At 33.7% G+C, this 13725-nt stretch overlaps 2 non-coding genes across 2 annotated transcripts; both read left to right on the top strand.

The window, feature by feature from the left end:
- The first annotated feature begins 11957 nt into the window (after nucleotides 1-11957).
- On the top strand, nucleotides 11958-12029 carry TRNAL-UAG (transfer RNA leucine (anticodon UAG)). Its single transcript has one exon. It is a non-coding gene; the product is annotated as a tRNA-Leu (tRNA).
- Nucleotides 12030-12812: 783 nt separating this feature from the next.
- Nucleotides 12813-12884, top strand: TRNAP-CGG (transfer RNA proline (anticodon CGG)). Its single transcript has one exon. It is a non-coding gene; the product is annotated as a tRNA-Pro (tRNA).
- Nucleotides 12885-13725: the final 841 nt, after the last annotated feature.

The following is a 13725-nucleotide window of genomic DNA, read 5'->3' as shown; positions in this document are numbered from 1 at the left end:
AAGGATGGAAGGAAATGATTTTTCAACCCGATAACTGGGTTTGGATACATTTTCGCAAGGAGCGATTTCCATCTTAAAGGAAGACAAAGTTACATCCAAGAGGGGATAACCCTTATCAAGTCAAGTAATTAATAACAATGCATATAAAATGATCTTCCTGGAGAATTTTCAACACATTCTACTTTCAATTTTTAATGTTGTTGACTTGAGTCCTTTTGATGTAGGTGATGATTCTTTTGATTCGAGGACGAATCCTTTTGAAGAGGGCGAAGATGATAAGGATCACAGTGATCCAAATGTTCCAACTAGACCGCCAAGAAGATTCAACAAGCATTTATTCTTCATCTATAAAATTGGATAGGCTTTGTTCAACTCTCATTTCATGTGTTACAAGCTTATTCGATTGAGAAAGAACCATTTGGAGCTTTAGAAGTGAATATTTACACAGTTGAAGTGAAGATGAAGTTGCAAGCCTCATTAGATGAGTTGTTAGAAAACTTTATTTATTTTTAATTCATAAAGTATGTAATGGTCAAATTGACCTGGTCATTGGTGGAGATTCAAGTGGATTGAGATTAAATCCAGACCACTAACTTCTTTTGTGGGGAGACTATATATATCCTCAAATTATTATCTACAAATCAGATTTTAGAGGAATGAAATTGATCTCTGAAGTTCAGATGTTCCCCTTAAAAATCAGCATTATCTCTCTCATTTCTTAGTTTCAAGCAATTGTTGGGGGTAGAATTGCGTTTCCGGTAGAATTGCACATGAGTCTATCAAGTTTGATTGCGTGGTTGAGTGAAAATTCTCAACCTTCTACTTATTTTCGAGATTTCTTCTCTTCCTATTCATTGTAATTATCTTAATACAAACAAATTTGTTTTTTCGGAGAATGTATTAAACACATGGGTTTATTAATTACGGTAAACTTTTATTTAAAATGAAGTAAATACAAATGGAGTAAGTATTTAAAATATATTAAGCAACTGGGTTTATTAATTATGTTTACTAGCACATTTTTTTTAAACATGAAATAGAAGTAAACTTAGTAATAAAAAGAAACTAAATAAACTTAAAAGCATATAAATATTGTTAAAGGGTAGCAAAGAAGTAGTTTTGACATATCTAGGTTTTGACAACTAAAATTAAAAACTAAAAAAATTAATAAATTAAAAATTAAAAAATAAATATAAAATAAAAGTGTTTTCAAAAACTTAGTTTGTGGTGAAATTTATCTATCCCAAAGGAATGCATATGCTCTAGTGGCAATGCAACGGAATGCATATGCTCTAGTGGCAATGCAACTTCAACCAAAATAATTTGAGTTGGGTCATTCATAATCGCAAAGATACACGGTAGGAATTATAGGATATGAACTTTATTTATGTCAATATTTCTTAATAATATTAATTGAACTACATCCAATTGATTTGAAGAACAAATTCTATTATGTGATGGACAATGTGAAATTAACGTGGCAATAATAGTAGGTTCTAAAGCACAAAAAAAAAAAAAAATACATGGATAAATTTCAAATCTTGAGGCACACAAAATACATGGACTAGCAACTAAAAATGATTGATCCACGTCAAAGGCATTTGGTTTAGTGGTATGATTCTTATTTCGGGTGCGAGAGGTCTTGAGTTCACAATTATATCAAATTAAATAGTTTGTTGGTTTCTTTGTTGGGTTGTTGGTTTATTTGATAACTCCTTGAATATTAGAATAATTCAATATTAACATGTCTTACTTACCATCTTAGGAAACAAAAATTAAGGCGAGCAACCTAGTGCTTTAATAAATACTCTTCCTTATGATTACATATTAATGGTTAGATTATCTAATCTGGACAATGAATTTCATTGGATTGGGGGACAGATAGGTGGCACAGAATATTAAAATAATTCAATATTAACATGTCTTACTTACCATCTTAGGAAACAAAAATTAAGGCGAGCAACCTAGTGCTTTAATAAATACTCTTCCTTATGATTACATATTAATGGTTAGATTATCTAATCTGGACAATGAATTTCATTGGATTGGGGGACAGATAGGTGGCACAGAATATTAAAATAATTCAATATTAACATGTCTTACTTACCATCTTAGGAAACAAAAATTAAGGCGAGCAACCTAGTGCTTTAATAAATACTCTTCCTTATGATTACATATTAATGGTTAGATTATCTAATCTGGACAATGAATTTCATTGGATTGGGGGACAGATAGGTGGCACTAATGTTGTCACGCCACAGGCTAGGCGATCGTGCTTGCGAAATCCCGAGCTCACGCAAGAGGACTTGGATCCAGGTTAATTTGGCAGTGGCATAAGCAACCGCCTTGCGAGAAACAATCGATTATTTCCTTGAACTCCTGGAGATAAGATTGCCACCAAAGAAGAGCGGGACAATAAATCTTGAATGTATTTATGTTGTGTTAGAACAAGTCCATTGGAAGTATGGTAGATCTCAATCCCAAGAAAATAACTCAAAATGCCAAGATCCTTGACGGCATAATCATCCTGAAGCTCTGTAAGAAGTTTCTTAGTAGCCGTAGAAGATAAGCTGATGATAATCTTTTTCAACTGTGTTCATTAACTTAGTAGCCGTAGCAGATAAGCTGATGATAATCTTTTTCAACTGTGTTTATTAACTTACCCTACAGCTAATTGTGTAAGACCCATTAAACGTAACATACCTTATAGCTAATTGTATAAGACCCATTAAACGTATGTATCAAATAAACATACCTTAACATACCTTAGTAGCCGTACCATATAAGCTGATGATAATCTTTTTCAACTGTGTTTATTAACTTACCCTACAGCTAATTGTGTAAGACCCATTAAACGTAACATACCTTATAGCAAATTGTATAAGACCCATTAAACGAATCAATCTCTAGATGAAGAATTTTGTACTCAAAGTTCTAAATTTGAAACTTAAAATGTTTACAGAAAGTAAACAGATGGGTTCCAATGTTCTGAGCCTCCATTTGCTTATTTTTCTTTAAACTCTCCTAGAAAAACTAACTATTTGGGCTCTTAATGAATCAATCTCTAGATGAAGAATTTTGGACGCAAAGTTCTAAATTTGAAACTTAAAACGTTTACATAAAGTAAACAGATGGGTTCCAACGTTCCGAGCCTCCATTTGCTTATTTTTCTTTAAACTCTCTTAGAAAACTAACTATTTGGCCTCTCGAATGTTGGATATGGAGGCTGACTATTTGCAGTAAAAATATGATAGAGTAGGCAATCCATTTGCCTAATATATATAAATATATATACTAAATATTTATATATAGTAGGCGGTTATATCTGTTAAATCTATATATATAATAAATTGAAATCATATATATACCCATTAGTCGATGCTTTCAAAATGTACATTTCTCATTCTTCATACCCTCTCTTTGCATACTTCATTAATACAAAACTTTTAGTCAATATATCTCCTTACATTTTCTCTATCATGTTTTTTGTGTTCATTTACATCGAGTGTGTGTGTTGTTGTGTGATCCTAATAATGGGCATTAGAGCGAAGCGAGATTCACCGCAATCTATGAGGATGGAAAGTTCAAAGACAATAATTGAAAAGTTTGATGGATTCGATATCAGTTTCTAGAAGATGTAGATTGAAGATTATATGTACCATAAAAATCTTTAGAAACCCATTTTGGGGGTGAAGCCGGATACCATAACCGCGGAGGAGTGGAAACTCAAGGATCGTCACACCTTACGGTTGATCTGGTTGATGCTGTCCAGGAACACGACGTTCAACATTATCAAAGAGAAGATGACATCGGGCCTATTGAAGGTGTTGTCGAATATGTACGAAAATTCGTCGGCTATGAAGAAGATGTTGTCAAATATATACAAATGTCTGAAGGTAGATTTGTTGCAGATCATATAAATTAGTTCAATGTGATTGTCAGTCAATTGAGCTCAGTGGAAATTATGTTTAAAAAATGAAATTAAAGCTTTAATTTTGATGTCATCTTTACCCGAGACGTGGTATACTGTTGTTGCTGCAATCAACAGTTCACGAGAATCTAATAAACTTAAGTTTGATGAAATTTGAGATGTCGGTAAAAGTATTCCCAAATGGGAAATTAGAGATTCATCTGGCAATACTCTCAGTGTTGATCGAAGGGAAAGAAGTAAATCAAAGAGCCGAAGGGAAAGAAGTAAATCAAAGAGCCCAAACAAACATGGGCGATCAAAATAAAGGGATCGAGAAAATTCTCCAAACAAACCAAACATAAAGTGTTAAAAATGTGGAGAAAAATGACACTTTCGGACAAATTGTACAAAATTGAAGAAAAGAAAAATCAAAATATATTATTTCTTTTCAATTTTTTCTTATTTACGACATAATGAGCCCGGATAATTGTGTGGATGTACCCCAGATGGTAGAGCAATTATTTTGCATGCGAGAGGTGCAGGGATCGTTACCATGCATCTCCAAAGAATACTATCAATTGTTAAATATATTATTCTTTTCAATTTTTTCTTATTTATGACATAATGAGGAGAGATAGTTTTTCATTTTCACTATTATTGATGACGGGACCTATGAGTTTTGTGATGTAACAATTGTGAGGATGTAGCTAAGATGGTAGTGCTCTCTTTGCATGCGAGAGGTACGGGGATCGGTTGCCCACATCTTCATTAGTCTTCTTTTACCCGCATCTCCATTAGTCTTCTTTTATTAATGATCAATCAGTAGAATTGATTGTATTTGTTGGGTTTTATGTCCTAAAACTCATAGTTTGAATTTATTGAATAAAGTGAATGTTACGATGATTAATCTAAATCCAATAAACTAAGAACACTCGAGCTATAGTATGATTACTTGAACTATATGTAGATACACCAGAGTGGATGAAGTTCAAGTATATAGTCAAATCCAATAAACTAAGAACACTCTGGCTATTGTATGATTACTTGAACTATATGTAGATACATCAGAGTGGATCAAGTTCAAGTATATAGTCAAAATGATCTATAGTACAGGGATAAGGTTGAGTACCTTATTCTAGGGACACTATGGATGCGGCCCACTTTTGTATATGATATAAACAATGTGATCACTAAATTGTACATGTGGAGACATGTGAGTGGGGGCGTCCTATGCAATGAGTATTGCATAAGATCGGACCATGAAGAAAACCACTCACAACTTTATAATGTCGTTTATTGTTGAGACTAATTTTTTCATTCGATGACCTAGGTAACTCGATCTTAATCCTAAGCTAACTATGAACTCCTGTTTATTCGGAATTATCCTTAGATTTGCATGGGTGAGAGTGGCCCGAGTTCGCCGACTCAATAAGCCTCCCATTTCAGGGGTAAGACTGGTGAATAGTTGGGGACATAGAGTGTAAGATGAAATTCACTCCTACCCGCTTTTAGGGATAATAGAGAGGTTGTTCACTCAAGTACTGACTCCAAGTCTTGAATAAGGGGCCCCACCCTCTCACTGGCCCGAGAGGGGTTTGGTTTGGTAATTAGACCACAAACCAATTGTTCATTAGATGATCAGTGGGACTCAAGGAACAAGAAGTAACTTTAGGGGTAAAACAGTAAATTGACCCAACTCTAGTTACGAACAACCTGTGAAGGATCGACTTACTAATCATGGAAATATCAATTGGACAGAAATATATATAGTGAGGGGAGTGCAACTACTAGGCTATAGTGGAGTGTCCTAGTAGTTAACGAATGTTGGTTAACAAGGTTAATGAGTTTAGCCAGTTAATCTCGGATCGTTAGAGCCCATGATCTGTAGGTCCATTAGGTCCCCCTGCTAGCTCATATCGGACTGAACCTTAGAACAGTGTGACGAGTGAGTTCGAAGTGTTTGAATTCAAATTAGGGAATATACGCTAAATATATACGATATATTTAACCGCATTTTGTTTTATTTATGAATTAAACAAAAAGAGAGAATTAGAGATTTTTAAATAAGATTTAAATATTTTAATTATGAATAGGGATTCATAATCAATATAATGAATATGTGCTGGAATTGATTGGGATTGACATTTTATTTAATGTAAATTTTAATTAAATTGTTTAATTAATCATTTATTATTATTTTTATTTGAAATTAATTATTTAAATTAATTGTTGAATTAAAATAAAGAAAGTCAAAATGTTGACTTCGCCCAATGGTAAAATCCATGTTTGAGTTAGTGGAATATCTAGTGTCAATATATGGTTTAACTAAACTTGCATGTGCCACATAATCCCACAAATTTGAGTGGAATTTTTTGTGTCAAAATTTGGTTAAATCAAACTTGCATGCTTTCGGTAATCCCACAAATTTTGAGTGTCAAATTTAGTAATCTCAAATTTGCATGAACATGCAAATATGACTCTATAAATTGATTAAGGTACATGGAAAGTTTGCTTGAAAAACTTTGAGAAAATCGCTCAAAACTCTCTCTTTACATATACTAAATTCCTATCAAGTTTAGTCACTCACCGGATTGCACAATCTCGTTCTAAGGCCGAAGAATAGTAGGGAAGACATTAGTGGTGGTTCGAAACCGGTTCGTGAGGAAAAAGAAATTTGAACTACAAAAGGTTAGTATTCAAACTCATTGAGTTTTAATGCTTTTGAACATGCTAGCTAATTTACTATAATTGTTGTACTTAGAGTGCCTAAGATCCAAATTTCTTCCGCACGTGTTATAGCAACACCATCAATTGGTATCAGAGCAAGTTTTAGGCACTTCATTTACATTAATTTGAACATGGTGGGTACCATTTCATGAATGAAATTTTGTGGTTGCTAAAGTGGATGTTTATGGTTTTTTTTTTTTTTTTTTTTTTTTTTTTTTTTTTTTTTTTTTTTGCTTCCATTGTATTCAATTATAGTAATTGGCCTAATGTATATGGGTTAATGAGTGAAGAAAGGTCTGTAATTTTTATGGAGTCATTAGAATCCATTTTAGTTGATCGAAAATGGAAGAGATAGCAAGCTGAACTGAAGAAGATGGAAGAGGTGGTTCGGGTGTTTTTTTCTGCCAGTTAGGGTCCGGTTCAACGTTTGTAAGGGTTGGTTTGGCCTGTTCCTGATCCTTGGGAGCGGTTCAAGTTATTATTAATTATTAATGTAATAATTTAGTTAATTGCTTGCTTTAAAATGCCAAAACCAATCCACTTTAGTGTGTTTAATTAATTATGCATTATGAATGTATGTTTTAATTAATAGAAAATGTATGTGCATAAAGTATGTCATATAGATTTAATATCCCACCATAGGCTAAGCATGTTTCATGCATTCCAAGTATGTTGTAAGTGTTATAATGTATAGTATGCATGTTTAGGGTTCCATGAGATAGATATAAATTGTTATATTATTGCATGGAATGGATGATTATATAATTGTTATATAAAGCATGTTGGAAGAATGTTATAGGTTATTTTCAACGTCATAAAACGAGATAGACGTTAAAATCTATAACAAAGATAAATGCATACTAACTTAAGGTTAACAACCAAGCATGATGAATTTTAATAGTTAAAATAGGTCGATATCTTGTAAAACTGTGGGTACAAGAAAGCTCACCTGACATGATCTTGTCTAAGGCTGGAGGTACTTAAGTTGACGGTTTACGGAACACCTGCTACCTGGAGATCGGGTCAATACTTGAGCTTAGTTAGTCCAGTTTTAATAGCATGCGTGAGTGATGTAAGGATTTAAAAAAAAAATGAAAAATTACCTAGACATCATAGGTAAAAATCGAGTATAAATGTTATATTTGGAAAAATCACCTAGACTTAAGTTATATTTAATTAGCCGGAATATACCTAAGTAATAAGTATACCCAACCGTCTAAAATACTTAGTGGGAGGAAAAAGGTATATGAGATATATCTTTTCTTTTTATGCTCTCTGGATAATTCACACCGTGAGATTCATGCTCGGCCTCGTGTCGCCCGAGGAGCGTCTCCATTCCGAAGGTATTTGCATGAGTCAATAACAAGGTGAATAGAGAAAGTATTTATAGTAAGTGGGAGAAGGAAGTATATCAACACATCCTATGGTCTCCACCACTAGGTTGCATCGTGAAATTCCCATGTTCCGCCTGCATGTTGCCCTAGAGCAACTACCCATTCAGAGGGTCGTAACATGGGAGTCGGAACAACGCAAACTCTAGAAATTGATAGGATTTCTTAGGTCCATTCCTAACTTTGGCTTTTTAATTTGATAGCATTGTTGGGGCCGATCTCTGAGGTCTGAAAATGGTGGGTCACACTTACGAAGAATTACTAAGAGTTAGTATATTCTTAACCAAAGTAGCGATAACTAAAATACTATAGGAATAAGAGTTATTCAGGGATTAGTGTTTAAGTCAAGAATGTCTTGGTTTAGTGAAGGAGTGATTGAGTGCCCCTCGATAGCAATTGCTCTAACTCACTAAAGTATCGTTGTAAATTAATAGTTTTTGGGTATATTATTACATTTGTTAAACCTGATTGGATTAAAAAGGATTAAGTCAATTCGCTAATAGAATTTGTTTTAAATCTCAGCATGTCAAGCTCAATAGTACAATTACTCGCTTCTGAGAAATTAAAAACAATTACGCAACAAGGAAATCAAACCTAAACACAATACTTGCAAATGATGATTTTGATGGTATTAATATAACACATGCGGAAGCAATTTGGATCTTAGGCACTTTTAGAACATCAATTATAGTAAATAACTAGCATGTTCATAAGTATTAAAACTTAATGAGTTTAGATACTAACCTTTTGTAGTTCAAACTCTTTTTTCCTCACGAACCGGTTTCGAACCACCACTAGTGTCTTCTCCATTATCCTCCGGCCTTAGAACGGGATTGTGGAATCCGGTGAGTGACTAAACTTGGGAGGGATTTTGTATATGTGAGAAGTTTTTCTCAAGGTTTTTCACCAGGAAGAAGAAGACCTTCCATGTACCATGATCACTCTATTTAAAGAGTCATGTTTGCATGTTCATGCAAATTTGAGATCACCAAATTTTGACACTTAAAATTCCACTCAAATGTTTGGAATTATGTGGCAAGCATGCATGTTTGAGTTAATCAAATTTTGACACTTAAAATTCCACTCAAACTTGTGGGATTTATTTGGCAAGCATGCAAGTTTGGTTAAACCAAATTTTGACACCTCAAAATTCCATGTTTCATTAAATGGAGTCAACATTTTGACTTTCTTCATTTTAATTCAACCATTAATTTGAATAATGAATTTCAAATTAAAGTAACATATTAATTGAACTATTTAATTAATATTTAATATTAATTCAAATGCCAATCCCAATCAATTTGAACACATAATTGATTAAGATATTTAAATCTTATTTACATATCTCAGCTTCTCTCTTTTTGTTTAATTCGTAAATAAAACAAAAATTCGGTTAAATATATCGTCTATGTAGCGCATATTTCCTAATTTGAATTTGAACACTTCGAACTCACTCGTCACACTGTTCTATGGTTTAGTCCGATATGAGCTAGCAGAGGGACCTAATGGACCTATAGATCTTGGGCTCCAACGATCCAAGATTAACCGGTTAAACTCATTAACCTTGTTAACCAACATTCGTTAACTACTAGGACACTCCACTATAACCTAGTAGTTGCACTCCCCTCACTATAGATATATTTCTATCCATTTGATATAACCATGATTAGTAAGTCGATCCTTCACAGGTTGTTCGTAACTAGAGCTGGGTCAATTTACCGTTTTACCCCTAAAGTTACTTCTTCTTTCTTATGTCTCACTGATCCTCTAATGAACAATTGGTTTGTGGTCCAACCAGTAAACCGAATCCCTCTCAGGCTAATGAGAGGGTGGGGCCCCTTGTTCAAGACTTGGAGTCAGTGCTTAAGGGAACTACCTCTCTTCTATCCCTAAAAGTGGGTAGGAGTGAATTCCATCTTGCACCCCACGTCTCAGCCATTCACCCTGTCTTACCCCTGAAATGGGAGGCCTATTGAGTCGGCGAACTAGAGCCACTCTCACCCATGCAAATCTAAGGATAATTCCGAATAAACAGGAGTTCATGGTTAGCTCAGGATTAAAACCGAGTTACCTAGGTTATCAAATGAAAAGAAAATCTGTCTCAACAGTAAACGACATTATAAAGTGAGAGTGGTTTTCTTCATGGTCCGATCTTATGCAATACTCATTGCATAAGATGCCCCCACTCACATGTCTCCACATATACAATTTAGTGATCACATTGTTTATATCATATACAAAAGTGGGCCGCATCCATAGTGTCCCTAGAATAAGGTACTCAGCCTTATCCTTATACTATAGATCATTTTGACTATATATACTTGAACTTGATCCACTCTTATGTCTCTACATATAGTTCAAGTAATCATACTATAGCTAGAGTGTTCCTAGTTTATTGGATTTAGATTAATCTTCGTAAAGTTCACTTTATTCAATAACAATCTTTACTGAATAAACAACAATAATAACTTTATTGAAAATAGAATATGTTTTGGTTTACAAACTATGAGTTTTAGGACATAAAACCCAACAGATTTGAGGTTTGTTTTAACTACGGAATGTCCCCTAGACCCCTGCTGAAATGCAAACCGAATAGTTTGGGTTGCATTTGACAAAAAGGGTAAGGGGAAAGATAAGATTCCTACTGACCACAAACTTAAGGTTCAAAATGCAGATAATGGAAAATGTTTCCATTGCAATAAAAACGGGCACAAGAAAAGTCACTGCCCAAATTACCTTGCAGAGAATAAAGCCGAAAAGGCACAACAAGGTAAATATGATTTACTAGTTGTAGAAATACGTTTAGTAGAGTATGATCACTTAACTTGGATACTGGATTCAGGGGCCACTAATCATATTTGTGCTGTTTTTTCAAGAAACTAGTTCCTAGAGAGTGTTTGCAGAAGGCGAGATAACACTCAGGGTTGGAATAGAAGAAGTTGTCTCAGCAAGATCAGTAGGAAATTTAAATTTTTTTTCGGAGATAGATTCATTATATTAGATAATATACTTTGAAAACTACCTAAATTATGTCCTAAAAATTTGAAAACATAAGTTGTAATTGATAATTACACAAAAATTTCCCTAAATCCATGAACTCGTGTCCAAGTAGTCAATCCTAAAGATTGTAACTAGCATAGAGTAATTGAAGCTCAACATGAAGTAATTTAAAGTTCCCGTTACTTAACTAAAGTATATTCAGCTTTAAAGAAGCATGAGTTGCACTTAAGTTCATGAAATGCTTATAGACTCTAACTCTTAGTACTATTATTGCCAGTACGTTTCATATGAGTCTTTCATAAATGAAACTAAGGTGCATTCAATACAACTTTATTTTCTTGTCATACGAGGCAACATGGAAGAATTAAATCAAACAAACTGATGTACTGAACCGAATCAATCCAACCCAAATTGATTAGTTTGTTTCCTTTGTTGGGTTGTTGATTTATTTGATAACCCTGGTATATTATAACAATTCAACTTTTCATTTTATAGCCGTCCAACCACTCGGAGAAAAATATATTTGAATAGAAGCTAAAAATATTTGTTTTGGTGGTATGATTCTCACTTAGAGTGCAAGAGGTTTTGAGTTCAATTCTTGTAATGCCCTATGTCTAAATTTTTTACTTATCAAAGGACTTCATATTAATATAAACCTTTTGTTCCTATTATCAAACATACCTCTTTAACTTTTGTACACCAATAGTGAAAAGTCTTTATTTACATCCCAAGACTTTATACTTACCATTTTAGGAAACAAAGAAAAAAAAAAAGAAGAAGAAGAAAGCTCTCTGTTCTTATTATGTTCTTGTTTTGTTCTAAACGACATGTTCTCATCGAGGACTTCATGTGTTTCCTACAATACAACAAAATACGACCTTAATACCTAGGCTCAAGAATTCATACATACGTTTCAAAGTGCATAACAAGGGCATTTGGTCTAGTGGTATGATTCTCGCTTTAGGTGCGAGAGGTCTCGAGTTCAATTCTCAGAATGCCCCTTTAAGAGATTGTAGAATTAAAGATATTTACGAAGTAAATAAATACACATTAAAATAACATAAGTTAAATACAGAGGTACGGCCCCTTTAAGAGATTGTAGAATTAAAGATATTTACAAAGTAAATAAATACACATTAAAATAACATAAGTTAAATACAGAGGTACGGCCCCTTTAAGAGATTGTAGAATTAAAGATATTTACAAAGTAAATAAATACACATTAAAATAACATAAGTTAAATACAGAGGTACACATTAAAATAACATAAGTTAAATACAGAGGTACGGGGATCGTTACCATGCATCTCCACTTCAAAAATGTAGTCTTACTTCAAAAATGATTAATGATCTTTACCATGCATCTCCATTAGTCTTACTTCAAAATGATTAATGATCAACAAGTACAATTCATATCATTATGATTCTAATTTGAGATTACATTTACTCGCGTTTTTTCTAGCATGAGATAGCAATCCCATGATAAATATTGTTAAATGGTAGCATTTTTCTAACATGAGATAGCAATCTCATTATAACTATTGTTAAATGGTCGCAAAGAATGCTCAACGTAGTAAAATTGTGAAAGGGACGAAGTAAATCCCAAAGGAATGCACATATGTTTTAGTGGCAATGCAGCTTCAACCAAAATAATTTGAGCGGAGTCATTCATAATCTCAAACGTACAAGGTAGGTTCTAATGCACAAAAACATGTGGATAAATTTTAAATATAGAGGCGCATAAAACATATGGACTAGCAACTAAAAATGAAAGATTCATTACAAGGGCATTTGGTCTAGTGGTATGATTCTCGCTTCGGGTGTGAGAGGTCTCGAGTTCGATTCTCGAAATGCCCCTTCAATTATATCAAGTTGTACAAAGAAATAAAGATGTTTGAAAAAAAAAAAGGAAGAAGAAGAAGCTATATTTAATCTTTTTAATTATAATTTATAAGTGTTTTTATAACATATTAATTGAAGAATATTATTTTCTATTCAAATTATTCCAGGAGGGTTTGAGAAAGTCTTGCAAAAGAAGATGATGGTAGTACTATTTATTTTCTATTGCAGAATTTTGATAGAGCATCGACCCTAACTTCAAAGGCATTACACCCTTGACCCTAACTACAAGGGCATTTGGTCTAGTGGTATGATTCTCACTTTGGGTGCGAGAGGTTTCGAGTTCGATTTTTGAAATGCTCCCAACAATTATATCAAATTGAATAAAGAAATAATTCACATGGATGTTTGAAAAAAAAATAAATAAATAAAGAAGAAGAATAGAAGACTTGAGATTCTCTTCCAATCATTTCATGAGGACTTGAGATTCTTTCAGCAGTGAGACAATGATTATGCGCCTCGACGAACAAGTCAACTGTGCATGGACAATCACGTTTGGAAGAAACTAGTCACATTCTCCTATAATACATTTTGGGAAATTTTAGTCCGGGAGGGTGTAGATTGAAATGAGCATGCCACCTTCGACAACAAATTATTTACAAAAATTGCTGAGACATGCAGCCATAGACAACACGCCATGGGCAATCATGACCGTGACATCTGTCCCCACACAATTTATTGATAACCAACTCATATACTCAGCATTGTAGGACGAGGCTGATTTTAGGTCTCTCGATGCGCTTCCAGCTGATCTCAGAATGAGGAGTCTTTTCCAATCTACTAGGAGCTATTGAAAATC

This window comes from Cucurbita pepo, chromosome 3, assembly GCF_057944985.1.
Source record: "Cucurbita pepo subsp. pepo isolate OVF chromosome 3, ASM5794498v1, whole genome shotgun sequence".
In the NCBI taxonomy this organism is placed as follows: Eukaryota; Viridiplantae; Streptophyta; class Magnoliopsida; order Cucurbitales; family Cucurbitaceae; genus Cucurbita; species Cucurbita pepo.
This window is presented reverse-complemented; position numbering and strand designations above follow the sequence as displayed.